This window comes from Rutidosis leptorrhynchoides, chromosome 2 (assembly GCF_046630445.1).
Source record: "Rutidosis leptorrhynchoides isolate AG116_Rl617_1_P2 chromosome 2, CSIRO_AGI_Rlap_v1, whole genome shotgun sequence".
NCBI lineage: Eukaryota > Viridiplantae > Streptophyta > Magnoliopsida > Asterales > Asteraceae > Rutidosis > Rutidosis leptorrhynchoides.
This window is the reverse complement of record NC_092334.1, coordinates 104,763,650-104,777,803: the sequence shown is the minus strand read 5'-3', so window position 1 is coordinate 104,777,803 and position 14,154 is coordinate 104,763,650.

The following is a 14,154-nucleotide window of genomic DNA, read 5'->3' as shown; positions in this document are numbered from 1 at the left end:
ATTATTATTAATACACTTATTTATTTATTTATACTAATTATATTATATAAATGATAAAAATCAGTTATATAATTGGAGTAGGTTATATATCTCGGTCACATAGTACAGATTCTTGTTCCTTTCTGCAATTTGATACCATCAATTTCACAATACTACAAAATCTGTTTAATGTCTCGATCCACTTTCTATTCTTTATTTATTTTTATTTTTTTTTAAAACCGTCGACCAAATGGATATATAAAACCAATGATTCCAGTTGTAAATGATACCATACAACCTTACATTATCAATTACAATCTACCAAAATCATTAACCACTCTTAATTGAACGAATTAAATCAGAAAACTTATGAAATCAGTCGTACCCTGTTCTATCTTCCATTTTTTCAAACAGTTCAATTTTTAATGAATTTCAAAAAGTGAAAATGCAGTGTTGTTAGGTATCTTATACTTAAACTATCTGCAAATTTCTAGCCTCCAATTCCTTTTCTTGATTTCTAATTTTAGAGTCAAACTTTTGAAATTAAAAAGTCAACTATCTGTTCATCACAAAATTCGAATTTATTTCTATGATTTCAGTTAAATTAAAGGCCCAGATAGTTTCTAACAATGATTTGAAACCTTTTTTGTGTTATAAGTATAGCCTAAAACATTTCAAAAAGTATGAGTTTGATTTTGAGTTTATACGTGTGTTTATGATGTCTGTTATGATTATTTTTTTTCTTTTTTGATTCTGTTAAGATAATCAGTTATGTTAATACGTTCCTAGTTCTATTTCTAATATAATTCAAACCATAAAGTCCTTGTTGGAATCAGTCTCTGGTCAATCGAATTTAGAAAGAAGATGATGAAAACTGAAATTTAGATAAAAGGTTTTAAGGGAATAAATAAAACAGAAAGGCAGCAGATGGTCTGATGGTTTAGGAAGTGTTCGGACTAGCGTGAGGTCGCGGGTTCTACACGTGTTCTTGACATTTTTTTTTAAAATGCTTTATAAGGTAATTTTTCATTTCATTATTATTATTATTATTATTATTATTATTATTATTATTATTATTATTATTATTATTATTATTATTATTATTATTATTATTATTATTATTATTATGATTGTCATTGTTATTGTTATTGTTATTGTTATGTATTGTTAATTATGGTTATTAATTCAAGTATTAGTGTTATTATTATTATTATTATTATTATCATAATTATTACCAATAAAAGATATCATTTAATATTACTAACACAATAAAAAATTACAATTTATGACTACTATTATTATCATTATCACTAGTATCATTATTAAGTAATATTATTATTATTATTATCATTTGTATTGTTATATGTAATATTAATATTATTAATCGTACGATTTTAGTATTATTATAAATATTATGATTATGATTAACATTGGAAATATTATTATAAAAATGATACAATTTATTAGTACTTTCATAAATATTAGTATTATTATCATTTTATATAGTAGAACTATTATTATTAACATAAGTATATTATTAACGTTATTATCATTATTTTTATCTTTACTAATATTAACTTAATGTAATTAGAACTACGGTTTTGATAAACAAATGAAATATATATACATAAATATATTTAACACATACAACATAACAAAGTATTTTTTTACATATATAAAACGAATATATGAAACCTAAATATATTATTAATATAAAAATGATATAATTAATAAGTTATATAAATATAAACTTATTCGATTGTGATTATGAGTATTGATAAATATACCAATGATATAGGTTCGTGAATTCGAGGCCAACCCTGCATTGTTCAGTTTCGTCGTATGAATATTTTTACTATAAAATATTGTAGAGTGAGTTTCATTTGCCTTTTTACCCGTTATATTTTTGGGCTGAGAATACATGCGCAATTTTTATAAATGTTTTACGAAATAGACACAAGTAATTGAAACTACATTATATGGGTGAATGATCGAAGCCGAATATGCCCCTTTTGCTTGGTAACCAAAGAATTAGTAAACCAGTCTACTAATTGACGCGAATCCTAAAGATAGATCTATTGGGCCTAACGAACCCCATCCAAAGTACCGGATGCTTTAGTACTTCGATGTTATTTTTATCATGTTCGAAGGATTTCCCGAAATGATAGGAGATATTCTTATATGCATCTTGTTAATGTCGGTTACCAGGTGTTCAATCCATATGAATGATATTTTTGTCTCTATGCATGGGACGTATATTTATGAGAACTGAAAATGAAAATCTTGTGGTCTATTAAAATGATGGAAATGATTATTTATGTTAAACTAATGAACTCACCAACCTTTTGGTAGACACCTTAAAGCATGTTTATTCTCAGGTATGAAAGAAATCTTTCGCTGTGCATTTGCTCATTTTAGAGATATTACTTGGAGTCATTCATGACATATTTCAAAAGACGTTGCATTCGAGTCGTCGAGTTCATCTAGATTATTATTAAGTCAATTATAGATTGGATATATTCTGAAATGGTATGCATGCCTGTCAACTTTCGATGTGATGAAAGTTTGTCTTTTAAAAACGAATGCAATGTTTGTAAAATGTATCATATAGAGGTCAAGTACCTCGCGATGTAATCAACTATTGTGAATCGTTTATAATGTATATGAACGGGTTCTTTCAATGCTTGTAATTTGCACTCCCCAACTTCAGAGCTAGCTGACATTAGGATCAAGGATGTGCCTGATTCATGGATATGCAGAGGTGGATCTTTGAGAGGGTAGGGGGCCTTCACCCTCTCGGAAGTTCCATTTGATACTAGTGTTTTATAGATTATTAAACAAACATGAAGCAAATTCAGTGGTCATTAGTGTATTTCTATTTTGAAATTTGAAGTTGGTTCTGGTTAAAATCTCTTGCCATATCTTTTTTCATGTTTTGATTATCAATATTTTTTTTATCATATGTTATTACTAATTAACTTATGATAATTAATTAACTCTAATATCAAATGCAATATACATGGTAACTAAAAAAAAAAATTTTAAATCGACTATGCTTTCTTTATGATAGTACTATAATAAATAACTCAGTATATATAACTATGATCATATATATATATATATATATATATATATATATATATATATATATATATATATATATATATATATATATATATATTCAAGATTAGTCTTTTGGCATTTTTGTTCAAAATCAACCCCACTAATAATTATGTTCAAGATCTGTCACTTTGGATATGGAATATCGAAGCAAAAGACACTTTCTCAATTCGTGGCACCAAATTTTTCTTGATGAGTTCTATATTCCTAATTCTATTCAAGCACTTAGTGGCATAAATATATCCCAATTAAGGTCAATATTTTTTTGTGGCGTCTTCGCTTAGATCATCTTCCCACGCGCTATTACTTGTCGGAGCGGAGCCTCAAGATCAATGATATTCTACGTCTTGTTTGTGGAGTGGGAGGCGAAACCCATGATCATCCTTTCATTGTTCGCAACAACGCAACCTCTCTAGCAGTTCATCTTGCGCATCAATTAATGGATGAACATCTCATGGCCTTCGGTGGACACAAATGATGACTTGTCACTTGGTCCTATTTAAGATTTACCGGAAAGGTTCAACGTGCTTGGAATTTGTGTATCATTATTGCATATGTTTTGTGGATGTGCCGCTTTCGTAACGACAATTTCTTTTAATGTTAAAATTTCCGAATTATATGATTGTATTAAACTTATTGTGTTCCATTGGTCAAAGTCTTGAATGTTCCATTGTAGTCCACTCTCAAACCCTAACTCATGTACTATATAATATAGTACCTGAGTTAGGGTTTGAGAGTAGACTACAAGTGGGGCATATGGGCCAAGCTAAACTATACAATATGTAAACCCAAATGTATACACTAACAGAAAAAGTTATAGTGGGCAGGGTATTTTTTTTTTTTTTTTTTTTGGCAAAAAAACGATAACATTAATAACTGATCCGAAGATCAAACAGTACAAACGAACAACATTATCCAAAAACGAGCCCTAGTAAAGCTAAACAATTAGAGCAAACGGCCTCACCAACAGGGTGAAAAAACACGTTAACTAAAAAATAAAGCTAGACTAAAAGCTATAACAAATGAAAATATTATATCGAAAATACAAACTAAAGCTTGACAACCAGAAACAAACGGAGATCAAGAGAACGCTGATATCGCAACAATCCGCCAGGGCATCATCACAACCGTCAAAAAGGGACCTAACCTGCAAAATACCAGTTAAACCGCCATGTTATCTCTAATAGTGGGCAGGGTATGGTTCATGATGACATGAATTAGTTAATGCGCTAAATGACCCGTTGTCTCTCTCTAACTTTACTAAATTCTCTCCGTTAAAATAGGGCGAAAAACGGCGATAATAATTTTTTCAATTCTCTGATCGTGTTCGGGCTATTCTCTCAAAGTGATCTTGTTCTCATGCTTCAATTGTTCATCTGCTATTGTGGTTCTTAACGTGGGGATTGGATTATGGGTAAACAATCGGGTGGAAAGCGTAAAAAGACGAACGTGGTGACAGTTGAAAAGACATTACGGAATCGAAAGATTGGTGGGGAACAACAAAACGTTTCAGAGGGTGATTCTGGATCATCAAACATGGAGGAAGTTAGATCTAAGGCAGGTCAAGTCCCAGACTTGAACGTGAATAATGATGAGTGCGTAAGTGTCCATACTGCGTCTATCTCATCGGAGTTTGGTGATGAGGATGAGTTACAAGTTAAGGACAATTTCATATTCCCACCGTTGGAATCTGGTCAAGTACTTGGGTCTGGAATAAATAAGGTTCAAAATCTGAATGGTGAAGGGAATAAATCACATGGTGCGCCTGTGTCTGATGTGCCTGTGCCTGATGTGCCTGTGCCTGATTCAAACTCGCCTAAGAAAACGTACGTGGATATGGTGAGTGGCATATCTGTTAAACGTAAGGTTAATTTTAGGTATATTCCTTCTGATGATGTCTTGGAAGAAGGAGTCGACGTGGCTATACCTGTATCCTCGGTTCACGAGGCAACTAAACGGTATGGTAATACTCTTTATGGTTACTTTATTGGCAAGCGAGTAGCATTTCATGTAGTGCAAAATTATGTGACGAATGTATGGAAGAAATATGGAATAGAAAAATCTATGATGAATTCGAGGGGGTTCTTCTTCTTTAAATTCTCAACTGAAAAGGGAATGATGGATGTTTTAGAGAATGGGCCATGGATGATATGTACTGTCCCGATTATTCTTAACAAATGGTCTCCTAATGTTTGTCTCACGAAGGCCGAAGTTAATACGGTTCCAGTGTGGATAAAGCTACATGATATTCCTCTAGCTGGGTTTACGGAAGATGGGTTGAGCTATATTGCTTCTAAAGTGGGTAAACCATTGATGTTGGATTCATACACAAGTACAATGTGCATGGAATCGTGGGGGAGACCGAACTATGCTCGAGCTATGATAGAGGTTGCAGCTGATTGTGGTTTGAAAGAGAGTTTACGTGTGGCTACTCCGAGTTTAGATGGTGGTGGTAGCACAATTGATGTGGTTAAGGTTGAGTATGAGTGGAAACCTCCACATTGTCCTCAATGCAAAATATTTGGTCATAAGGAAATACAATATCCTAAAAATGTCTCAGTGGTTCCAAACAAAAAGGCTCAAGATGATGGCTTTCAGATTGTTGCGAAAAAAGTTGGAAGTACTGATGCTAAGAAAGATGATGGGCAAAAAGGCTTTATGTTGAGTAAGAATAAACCAAAGATGATATATAGACAAGTTACTATGGTCAATGATGGTAATCGGGTGGATAAGGCAGCAGGTTCAAGTACATCTCAGAATCCGAAAAAGGTTGTTTTACATAATTCTTATTCTGTACTTAATAATATACCTGAAGGAAACGAAAAGTTAAAATCAGTCTATGAAGGATTAGTGGATGAAGACAGTGATGTGGATCTGGATATGGTTGAGGGGGCAAGCAAATAAAGGAAAAAAGACTCAAAATTCTGAGGGGGCAAGCACTCCCGGTGAGAATGTTTCCAATGATTAGCTTCGCCACTTGGAATATAAGGGGGTTGAATCGTATCCCCAAACAAAATGAGGTTCGTAAGGTGATTACGGAGAATAAACTATGTATATGCACTATTTTGGAGTCACATGTTAATATTTCAAAACTTAATCATATATGTAATTTGGTCTTTCCGAATTGGTCGTGGTCATCAAATAGTAATGTTTGTGATAATGGTACACGTATAATTGTTGGTTGGGATCCCTCAATAGTAAATCTTATGGTGCTAGGTGTATCAGACCAAGTTATGCATTGTCAAGTTAGTACGGTAAATAACGATTTAAACTTATTTATGTCGTTCGTTTATGCGGCTAGTAAATATATTCCTCGGTGGAATCTGTGGGATGAGTTACAGAGGCATCATTTGTATGTTGGGGTGCATCCATGGGTTATTATGGGTGACTTTAATGCATCATTGAGTATTGAGGAATCGTCTATGGGGAGTTCGCAGGTTACGGTTGCTATGAGAGAATTTCGAGAGTGTGTTGATGCTATTCACGTGATGGATATTAACCAATCGGGGTTAAGGTATACGTGGAACCTGTAACAACCTAAACCAAACCACGTTCGAACCCGCTTAAAGTATCACAAAAAAAAATTTGCTGGTACAGCACATGGCGCGGCGCGCAGAATAGCCTGGACAGGCTGCTGTCCCCGGGAGTCAATTACACAAAAAAGTTTGGCCGTTTCCCAGCATAATTAGACAAAACGCTTTCAACCACACATTCATATTTGTAAAACTAACACGTTCCATTAATAAAATTAGTTTTACGAAGACCGGGCCTACATCGGCCGTTTTACGACTTTCGTACGAAAATACAAGTTTTCAACCACATGATTTGTAATACAACATAAAGGCCGAGCATGGCGATTGGGGATACGCTACCCAATCCTAATCAACCCAAAAGCAAGCCTTCTAAAGCAACTACGCAAGTCCACTAGTCCCCGCTTACCTGAGCCTCCGCATCCATGCAATCTATAAAAAGTCAACAACGAGAGGATAAGCTAACGCTTAGTGAGTGATAACATACTACATACATATATATGCATAAAATGGACACGCCACACAAATAATCAAATACCGCATACCGGAGCATCCAAGCATAAAGGCAAGCTAAGCTAAGCATACCGTATAATCACTAAGCAACAAGCTAGTAACAACAACCATAAAGTAAGTCACCAACGACGATGTGAACAACGCCAACAAGCTACACCCGGAGGGTTAGCTACATCACAACAATACAACAATCTATATATAACAATATATAAACGAATAAGGTTAACCCATTAACCCATTACCGAAATACCAAACACCACAATGAAGATTGGCCGAACTACACGAGACTTAGTAATCCGAAACCACACGAGATTACTATCTTCAACAAGACAACATCGAGGTTGGCCGAACTACACGAGCCTTAGTAATCCGAAACCACACGAGAATTACTACCTCAATAAGATGACCGAACTACACGAGTCATCGTGAATCCGAACTACACGCGATTCACTTCTTCAATAACAAAACCCACGGTCACGGGATTATAAAGTCCACCACATCGGGGTTATCCAAAACCACATCACAATACATGTGATAACGTACACACAAGTGTACACCTCGCCAAAAGGAGGTCAACCAAAACGCACAACCGTACCAATTGGACTCATACAAAAGTCCATTAAATCCACCTATATGTGAAGTGAGCTCTATAACCGAGAACCACTTCACCCGACCCGCACCCATCCTACACATACATATGTACATAGGATATTAACACTCACCTTGTCGCCTTGATGAACGCTTCCGAATAATCCGCAACTCGCCGAAGGAATGTACCTATTCCATTTTCATAAATACCACAACACAATTAGGATGGATTTACAAACCAACCCAATTCGACACTTAGTGCAATTTCGACCCAATTACACTTCCAAGCACAAACCGTGCCCAAACTAACCAATGATCACTAACACAAGTGAGAATGGTCCTAATATGCCAATTAAACCCAATCACAAGTGTTAAACACTTATTGTTCTCAAAATCGCCCATAAACCCTAATTTTGACACATAAAGTCAAAATCTCACCATTTACAAGTTTTGACACCAAAACGTATTTAACTCGGTTTCATACTTCAACTTAATCCATTTTAAGTTTATAAACCTCATCGAATTGACATTCGGTTTATAATCATCAACAAACCCTAATTTCGACTCTAGTCAAAATTAGTCAACCACAAGAACCCTAAAAGTCTCCAAAACATCAATAATCACTAATACTAGTGATTATACACCATTCTCAAGTCTTATACATGGTTAAATCATTAACCAACCCAAAACCCGCCTTTAACACTTACAAACCCGAATCTTGGTGTTAATTTCCAATTAACAACTAAATGGGTTCCATCTATGAATCATACAATCAAAAGCCCCAAAATTGAATGATGAACACGAAAATGAAATTCGGAGTTAGAGCTTACCACTAGTATCACCGTGTAGCTAAGAACGAGGAGAACAAACTTGTCTACTACGCCAAAGATCAAAACCCGCTTCTTCCTTTCCAAAAATCCCTTAGAATCAAATGAGGTGTTTGAGTTTTAGAGAGAAAATGAAAAGAAAAGGAAAAAGAAATGAATAAATGAAATGGGTGGATGAGGTTAAGTCCACAAATCTGGCTCAAACGCGAAAAGACCAAAATGCCCTTTTAAAAACTCTAAAATACCAAAGTGGGTCTGCCAGCGCCATTTTACGCGACGCGCGACTGGGCAGAATCAGAATCCAGGTCTTACAGAACCAAAGTCCGTTGTTGTCGAGGGGCATGTTAAAGAAGATCGATAGGGTAATGGTAAACGAACATTTTATTAATATGTTTACAAATGCTTATGCTATCTTTCAACCCTATCGTATTTCAGATCATAGTCCCGAGAATCTAAAGATCCCTACAATGGAAGTAGCCGCTCCTAAACCGTTTAGGTTTAATAATTATCTCGTTCATAGAGATAATTTCCAAAGTTGTGTTATTGAGGATTGGAAGTTAAAAGTTACGGGTCACAAGATGTATGGGGTTGTAAAGAGACTGAAAGCTCTAAAGAAACCGATCCGTAATCTTATGTGGGAAAAGGGAAACATTCATGAAAGAGTTAAACAACTTCGTATTCAGTTGGATGAGTATCAAGTAGCTCTGGATTTGAACCCTTCATCTACTCAGGCACGTGATAATGCTAGTCGTATTCTTAAGGAGTTCAATGTAGCTAGTTTAGAAGAAGAACGATTTCTAAAGCAGAAGGCGAAGGTTGAATGGTTACGAGTTGGGGATAATAATACAAGTTACTTCCACAAGGTAGTTAAAGGTAGACAAAATAGAAGTCGTATTCAAGCGGTTATGGATGGTAATGATAACATTATAGAAGGGAGAGATGTATCGAATATTTTTGTACAACATTACGAATATTTCCTTGGGACTGATCATGCATGTGATAAGATCCCTGATCCAGAATCCTTGTTCTCGAACAAGTTGTCGTCAGATGCAGCTGTTGCAATGATTGCACCGATTACAGATCAGGAAGTTAAACAAGCTATGTTTGGTATTTGTGATGGAAAATCCCCGGGTCCAGATGGCTACACTTCGGCCTTTTTTAAAGAATGTTGGGACATTGTAGGCGCTGATGTCACGGCTGCTATTAAGGAGTTCTTTTACAACGGCCAGATTCTAAAAGAGATTAACCATACGGTTATTGCTTTACTCCCAAAAGTCCAAACACCGAGCAAGGTGAATGATTATAGACCGATTTCTTGTTGTAATGTTCTCTACAAATGTATTAGCAAGATAATTACGTCTATAATTAAAGAGGGGCTGGATGCTTTGGTTAGTGAAAATCAATCCGCTTTTATCCCGGGCAGACGTATCTCAGATAACATTCTTATTACTCAGGAGATTATGCGGAACTATCATCTTGATACTGGTACTCCTCGTTGTGCGTTTAAGGTTGATATTCAAAAGGCATACGACACGGTTGATTGGAATTTTCTTGAGGATATGCTTAATTATTTCTGGTTCGATAAGATGATGATAATGTGGATTATGAAATGTGTGACCACGACATCATTTTCTATTAACATGAATAGTAATATGCATGGATTTTTCAAGGGTAAGAGAGGGCTCCGCCAAGGAGATCCAATGTCGCCATATTTATTTACATTGGTCATGGAGACGTTAACTTGAAACAGCCCGAGTACAACCCGTAGTGGATATTGTCCGCTTTGCCCCGACGCACGGTGGCTCACGGTTTTGTTTCTCGGGACTCACCCTCAAAACGCGTCCACTAGAGGAGGTATCCACACCCTTTATAAGGGGTGTTTCGTTCTCCTCCCCCACCGATGTGGGATGAGTTCTCACACTCTCCCCCACTCAGGACACTGCGTCCCCGCAGTGCACATCGATGCGGGCCCCAGCTCTGATACCATCTGTGAGAACAGTGGGGACAACCATCCCACCCAGTGCCGTCTCAGCTAACCGCCTTAGTGACCACTGAGCGTATCTCAGACACTGATTTTACAGCCCGCCTCTCGGCAGTACAGCCAACCCTAATAGGGACCGCGAGGGGCAAGAGCCAATGCTTCGTCACAGGTAACACTGTGAGAACCCCCTCTACAATTAACCCGCTCATAAACGGCATTAAACCAGCTCTGATGCCACATGAAACAGCCCGAGTACAACCCGTAGTGGATATTGTCCGCTTTGCCCCGACGCACGGTGGCTCACGGTTTTGTTTCTCGGGACTCACCCTCAAAACGCATCCACTAGAGGAGGTATCCACACCCTTTATAAGGGGTGTTTCGTTCTCCTCCCCCACCGATGTGGGATGAGTTCTCACATAACTCTCTTGTTGCAGCGTAACGTTCGTAATTCGGCCGGGTTCATGTAACATCCCAACCCGTTAACCAACCAAAAACGCGGAATAAAAAAAATTTAAAACTGACTGGGCTGACCAGATGGGGTGCGCGGCGCGCACAGGGCCTGGCAGCCCGCTGTCCGGATTTTCCAACTCACGCGAAAAGATCTTCGACTTCCCGACACATTTAGACCAAATGCTTTTCACAACATAATACAATAGTTAAAATTAACACGTTCCATTAATAAAAAGGGTTTTACGACACCTGGCCCACATATGCCCAAATTACCCTTAAGTACATAATACTAGTTTCGACCACACGACTTTTAATACAAAATAAAGCTGAGCATGGCGATTGGGGATACGCTACCCAATCCTAAACAATCCAAAAGCAAGCCTTCTAAAGCAACTACACGAGTCCACTAGTCTCACGCTTACCCGAGCCACCACGTCCATGCAATCTATAAAAATGTAAACAACGAGAGGGTAAGCTAACGCTCAGTGAGTGAAAATATACTACATACATACTTATGCATAAAATGGACACGCCACAAAATATCAAATATCGCATACCGGAGCATCCAAGCATAAAGGCAAGCTAATCTAAGCATACCGTACGATCACTAAGCAACAAGCTAACTATGCATCAACAAACATAAGTTCACCAACGACGATGCGAACAACACCAAGAAGCTACACCCGGAGGGTTAGCTACATCACGACAATACAACAGTATATATATAACAATATATAAACGAATAAGGTTAACCCCTTAACCCATTACCGAATACCAAACACCACAATGAAGATTGGCCGAACTACACGAGCCTTAGTAATCCGAAACCACACGAGATTACTATCTTTAACAAGACAACATCGAGGTTGGCCGAACTACACGAGCCTTAGTAATCCGAACTACACGAGATCACTACCTCAATAAGATGACCGAACTACACATGTCATCGTGAACCCGAAACCACACGCGATTCACTTTCAACATCAAAACCCTTCGCCATTGGGGTTATATCATCCACATCACAACCACGTGTGATAGTGTACACACAAAACGTGTACCTCGCCAAAGGTGGTCAACCAAAACGCACAACCGTGCCAATTGGATCTAAACGCAAGTCCATCAAATCCACCTATATGTGAAGTGAGCTCTATAACCGAGAACCACTTCACACGACCCGCACCCATCCTACACATACATATGCACATAGGATATTAACACTCACCTTGTCGCCTTGATGAATGCAACCGAGTAATTTCGCAACACCTCAATGGAAAGTACCTAATCCATTATCACAAATACAATAACACACTTAGAGTGGATTTACAAACCAACTCAATTCGACACTTAGTGCAAATTCGACCAATTGCACTTACAAACACCAAACGCGTCCAAACTAACCACTAATCACTAATCACAAGTGAAAATGGTCCTAATAAGCCGAATGAACCCAAACTTAAGTGTTTAACACTTATCAATCTCAAAATCACCCAAAAACCCTAATTTTGACTCAATTCCAAAATTAGTCTTTCAAACACACCAAAAAGGGTTCCAATACTTCCATAATCACTAAACCTAGTGATTAAACCTAATTACAAGTCATAAACAAGACCGATTTGTTCACCAACCCAAAATCCACCAACAATAACAATAAACCCGATTACTAGCATCAACAAACTCAGTTCAAGAGTTTTAAATGGGTTTCTTAACAATTTAAGTTCAAACCATAACTTTGAATATCAAATCAAACAATGAAATTCGGAGTTAGAACTTACCACAACAACCAAAACGTAGCTAGGAATGAGGTGAACAACTTTAACCTTGAGCTTTTGATCAAACCAAGCTTCTTCTTCTCCAAAACCCCAATTCCCTCTCTAGAACTCTCTCTCTCTCTCTAGATATTTGAGAGTGTTTGTGGATGTGAAATATGATCCAAAAGTGAATCCAAACCAGCTGATATGGCCTGAGATCCGGCCTCATGTGAAAAGACCAAAATGCCCTTCATTAAACTCAAAATAGAAAAAGACAGGATTCTGTCGCTGGGCTAGTGAATCCAAAATGCCCAAGGGTGCGCGGCGCGCACACTGGTATGGGCAGAATCTGAGCCTTTTGATTTATACCACGCTTCACCCATTATAAGCACATCATTTATACTCTAAGTATACTAAATATTAGGGTCTTACAACTCTCCCCCACTTAGAATCGATCACGTCCTCGTGATCCTTGTCACTTAACCAAACGGACCACACTCCACGGTCCTCAGGCATAAGTCCCAATCCGACTTTCCTAAGCAATTCTTCCCAATGAATCGCCATTAACAACTACATCGTCACCCGTGATTTATCAAATCCACAATCCGAGCACTAAAACCATGCTCATTCCCTAACATCGGGAAAACTCAACCAATCTCGTACCGAGATATCAATCCCTTAGCGTACCCTTACCGAGTACAACGCTAAAAGCAACCAAGTCTCAATCTATGGTCAACAACCCGAAGCGATGAAGACTGATCCAAACGAATCCTTACGGATAACACCAATCACTAATCATCCCTTGTAGTGCGCAATACGACCAATACGCAACCACCGTAACATCATAAACAAACGGCTAAAACCGATAGCGCCTAAAACGACTATGGCAACGCTAATCCAAAGGTGTACAAAATCGACTATCGTCACACCCGTAACAACATGTGAGTGAAACACGGCTATCGCATCACTAATCCCACAACATGGTCCTCACGACCCCACCATCGGTGTATAAAACAACCGATAGATCAAACAACACGGTCCTTACGACCCCACCATTGGTGTATAAACAATCAATAGATCAAACGACACGGTCCTTACGACCCCACCATTGGTGTATAACCAACCAATAGATCAAACAACATGAAGGCTGCCGAAAACACACGCGCCTTAGTGAATCCGAACTACTCGCGACTCACTACCTTCACCACAACAACAATCGGGATTGGCCGAACTACACCCGCCTTAGTGAATCCGAACTACACGAGAGTCACTATCCCAAAGGAATGACCGAACTATACGAGTCATTTGTGAATCCGAACTACATGAGACTCACTCCTCAATACAATGACCGAAACCACACGAGTCATTTGTGAATCCGAACTACACGCGACTCACTTACACAATAAGATGACCGAACT